The 5,134-nt window shown below is 38.6% G+C and overlaps 1 non-coding gene across 1 annotated transcript; it reads right to left on the bottom strand.

The window, feature by feature from the left end:
- Positions 1-4,405: 4,405 nt before the first annotated feature.
- Positions 4,406-4,512, bottom strand: LOC141610242 (small nucleolar RNA R71). The gene has a single exon (XR_012528142.1). It is a non-coding gene; the product is annotated as a small nucleolar RNA R71 (small nucleolar RNA).
- Between the last annotated feature and the right edge of the window lie 622 nt (positions 4,513-5,134).

The following is a 5,134-nucleotide window of genomic DNA, read 5'->3' as shown; positions in this document are numbered from 1 at the left end:
TAGACTCTTTTTATTGCATTTGTGTGCGCGAGACTTCGCATTTTAATAAGTTTGCTTAGGATTTTAAATACTTTAGACTGTTACTTTGGGTTTTGCGCAATTTTGGGCGCGTTATTATGAGTATTTGCATGTTTATAGACCATGTTGGCTTAATTTATTGAGCTAATTCGAAGAAATCAGAACTTACAGCAAGTTTTCCAGTCGATCGACTACCTCCTATGGTCGATCGACTGAGCTGCGAATTCCAGGAGCTTCTGTTCCTGTTCACTCTGGTCGATCGACTGGGTGATGTGGTCGATCGACCGCCCAGCGCTGCTGTACCTATTTTCGATCATTCCCCTGTTGTGTTTTGTTGATTTGCGGAGTTGAGGGAGTCTTTTCTCCACTTTATTCTCCGACTCATTTCTGTTTTCTTCCGTTTCTTTATTTTACACATAATTTTGCGTTTAATAAATTGTTTTCTCGGAATTACGCGCGGTATTTTCTATCTTTTCAGGTACCTATGGTAGCACTGCTGGCTACTGAAACCTCCTAGCTCACGTTGGTTTGGGGAGGTTTCCTTTTGTTGCGCTTAAAGTCTTGTGAGTTTCCGAGTCCTTTTCATGCCTTATTTAGTTATAATATCGCAAAATTCTCGTTCCCCTTTTATTTCATTATATGATTTTGCACAATGGGGACATTGTGTGATTTGGTTTGGGGAAGGGTTTTGCATTGCATTCATATGTTTTTGCATTCACGTTTAATTATTCTGTTTGCATTGTTATTTAATTTCTTCATATATACAGAAATTCAAAAAAAATTGAAAAAATTCCAAAAATTTCACGTTTATTTTAGCATATAGGTCGAGTCGGAACGGTAGTATTTCAATGATGACATTGCATTTTCAGCTGTTTACGCCTAAGCCTTGCTAATTGACATGTTATTAGTAGAATCATATATGCATAGTCTACGAGTTTTCGTTAAATTTCTTGCTGAGCTTGAGACTTGACTTTGATTTTTGGCAAACTACATCATTTTCTGAGGTTTAGAGCCTATAACTGGTGACATCCATGACCAGTTTATCTAGGATTGTGAGTAGTTACTCCTTATAAGACATGTTATATCAATTTGCATAAATATGAACTTAATCTGCTTAATACCTGTATGCATTCGGTTTGTGGTTTGTTGACACATGTGGAAGAGGTATCCTTTATTCATTTTGCCCATAAGCTTCACAAAGCCAAAAATAGCCTTTTGTCCCTTTTACTACATCCTATATTCAGCCTGCCTTCGTCAAGCTAGTAGTATTAGTCTTTGGGAATGTTCTTATTATTTTTGGTTTCATATGCTCTTATTGAGATGATGTTGGATGAAATAATGAAGGAGGAAAAAGAATTCAAAAATGAAAGAAAGAAAAAGAAAAAAAAAAGAACAAAAACGAGAACAGTGCTCGACAAAAGAGCCAAATCCGGTCGATCGACTGACCATCTTGGTCGATCGACTGCAGCCCGAGAAAAAGAAAAAAAAAACAAAATCACATGGTTGGAGTTTTGATTAGTTGGTGATTTTATTCCCATGCTTTATTATCATCATTTGGGGAATTACAATTATATCGGAGATTGTGAGTTTAGTGCTTGATAATTAGCACCGGGTTTATTGTTGAATTTTGAGCAAGAAGTGGATGTTGTCATATGGTTTTGTTTAGGTACTAGCTTGATCACCTATACCTCCACATTCCCATAATTGTTTTGCCTCTTCTTACCCATACCTCACATATCCATATTTACCTCGACACGTGTCATGGTCACTTGTTTGGTTGGAATGCATATGTACGGTTGTAGAGATTATTTTCATATTAGATTGCAGGCATGTTCTTATAGGTCGTAGTTAGGTGAGTGTCACTACAAATTACTTCTTTCTATCTTTACATATATTCACCTGTGCTTATGTGTGATATGAGCGACCCGTGAGAGTCCAATTTGATAAGTCTCTATAGTTGACGGTTCAGTAGTTTTTGACGACTTCATAACTCGTTTGCATGATTCATTTTGCTAATTGATTTTTAGTTGTTGTATTAAATTGGTTTAGGCTATTCAGTTTGCATTTCGCTCTGAGATTGAACTCGTTCCATTAGGTTTTAGGATCCAGTCTAGTTCTTGCTTGGGGACAAGCAAGGGTTTGGTTTGGGGATGTTTGATGCGTGTCCTTAATATGATGTTTTACACCCTATTTTACACGCATTTCAGAGCTCATTTATGTAGTTTATGCTACTATTTGCCCCATTTCGTCTACTTTCGTATTTTTATGTAATATTGAAGATTTATGCGGAAATGAGTAGAAATCAAGCTAAATTCGTCCCCAAGTACTTGGCATTTTATTTAACATGAAGTATTTATTCGGGAAATGAACTTGGTGCGCGTATCGATGCCCGAAAGACGAATTCACGAAGCTTTTGGAGCCAACTACCAGCTAAAGCAGTCGATCGACCGGTCTTCATGGTCGATCGACCAGAGCACGAAGAACAGAAGCTACTGTACAGCGTAGGTTGGTCGATTGACTGGTCCTTGTGGTCGATCGACCAGACCGTGATTCTGACGCAAGTTAAAAGATCAAGAATTAGAAAGCCCATTGTAAATTAGGTTAGGAGGATTAGGTTACGTGATAATTCCTTTATAACGTAACTCCTCCTCAGAAAGTGATCATCCAGTTTATTCATCAAGTTCTTAACATACAATTCGATAGTCATTAGTTTAGTTTATTTTCCGTCAATAAAGTTTACTTTTGGCATTAAGCTTTGGTTCTTTCCTGTTCAATCCCTTACGGTATTTCTCTGTTCCGTTATTCAGTTTCATTGCTTTCATTTATTCATAGTTTAGAATTGTTAGGTTAGAATTCCCAAAGCCAATTATCGTTTTATGTTAATTGTTCATTTAATTAATTTAAGTATGAATTCGAATGCTTTAATTGTTGATTTTATTGTTGTTATTATTTCCAGTATGAGTAGCTAAACCCCATGTGTTAAGATGTAGGGGACCCTGACTGCCACTATCTATAGTTGTAGTTTGGAAATATAAATTTATCTTTGGTACTCTACGACGGTATCAGTAGCTAAATTTCCTAGTCTAGGGGCTAGGGGAGCCATGCAAAATCAAGTATATAAAATGTTAAAATAGGTTGATAATAACATTGTTCAATTTCTTCTATCACATGGTTGCACCATATTGTTTAATCTTTGTTTAAGGCCTTATCCATAGATTAAGTTTGTTCATTCATTCTAAAAGTCGAGAGGCACGAAATCGAATTAGACAAAGCATGTGTAGTAGGACGACCTAGTCATGGACGAAAGTTTCTCTAGGACACGGTCGATGGTTGATACTAATGCCGTAAGGTGGGTGTCTCTAAGCCTAAATAATTGACGATGTTCTTAATACTGAGTTTAACATAATTATATATTTACCTTTGCATGTGTGACCCGACCCCCTTAGACTCCCTTTTATTATATAGTTTACATCATAATTTTTGTTATTCGTCAAACCAAACAAACAAACTCAAAACGAAATCGATCTTGATAGAAATCTTCCCATAGCATTTCACAACGCAATTCCCGTCTCCTTGTGTTCGACCCCTATTACTACATTAATTTGTGTCTAGGGTAATTATCTTTGCATAGGTACACGATAAGTCTATCAAATTTTGGCGCCGTTGCCGGGAAAACGGTTTTATTACGTTTTGAATTGTCGATTTTTATCTTATTTTCTTTTGTCTTGAGGAACACTTGTTCCTTGAGACCGTTACTTATCATTTTCCTATAAATTGTTGTCTTATGCCCAGGTCCTCTCGTAGTGGAGAATTGCTTTCACCGGATTTCGACCCCGAGAAAACCTTTAGAAGAAGATGATGTTTTTGGAAGGAAGTGAAAGAAGCAACTTCTCCCGTACAAGTTGAAAGTTCTAGAAAGTCTTACTTAGATGATCTAGAAGTTCTTGAAGAGGAGGAGGTTTCTAGTTCATCATATCCATCACCACCACCACCACCACCATCTACTACTAAAAAGATGGTGAAACTTTTCAATCACTCAAAGCCCACCGCGGCCATGCTTTCGACCGGTATCACAACTACTCAAATTACCGCGCCGGAATTCGAGATCAAACCGGCTTTCATTAGCCTTGTGGAGAGAAAGCAATTTGGGGGAAGTCCTTTGGAGGATCCCAATTTGCATGTGCAAAATTTCTGTGATTATTGCTCCATGATCCGTCAAACGGGCGTGACTCAAGCCCAAGTAAGGGAAATACTTTTCCCTTTCTCTTTGAAGGACAAGGCCAAGCTTTGGATCAATAGCCTTGACCGCACCACCACGGGAATCACCAATTGGGAGACATTGGCTCTTGCTTTCTATCAAAAGTGTTTTCCACCGGAGAAAACTCAAACTTTGAGGAGCCAAATCACCGGATTCCGTCAACAAGCTCTTGAGAGCTTATATGAAGCTTGGGAGAGGTACAAGGAGCTACAAAGGCAATGCCCACATCATGGGCTAGATGATTGGTTTCTAGCTATAACATTCTACAATGGATGTTGTGCCGAGTCCCGAAGGATTCTTGATTTCGCCAACAATGGGCGGTTTGATCAAATTGACACCGACCTTGCTCATGCCACGATCGAATCTATGGCGGTCCATGATGCACAATATGTCAATTCCCGAATTGTACCACCCAAAGGTAAAGAAGAATCCTCCAACAACTCCGTCTTACTAGCTCAAATTGCCTTACTCCAACAACAATTGGCGGAAAGAGATGCTAGAGATTCCCTACAACAACTCAATGCCGTGTCTTCAACAAGTCAAATAATTGTTTGTGACGGTTGCGGAGGTGCGGGTCATTACACCGCTCATTGCCAAGCTCCCATTGAAGAGGTAAATGCATTTCAGGCTTTAAGACAAACTTCTTATCCACCGGGTACATTTTCAAATACATATAACCCGAATACAAGATTCCACCCGAATATGTCTTATAGAAGCAACAATGTGCTTAACCCTCAACCCCCACCACAACAAAATGCCTATGTCCCTCAACAACAAAAGTATAATCCTCCACCGGGTTATCAAAACCAACAAAGGCCACCTCAACAAAACTACCAACAAGGGCCACCACCTCAAAAT

Source organism: Silene latifolia, chromosome 10, assembly GCF_048544455.1.
Source record: "Silene latifolia isolate original U9 population chromosome 10, ASM4854445v1, whole genome shotgun sequence".
In the NCBI taxonomy this organism is placed as follows: Eukaryota; Viridiplantae; Streptophyta; class Magnoliopsida; order Caryophyllales; family Caryophyllaceae; genus Silene; species Silene latifolia.
The sequence above is the reverse complement of the archived record's forward strand: the minus strand, read 5'-3'. Positions and strand labels throughout refer to the sequence as shown.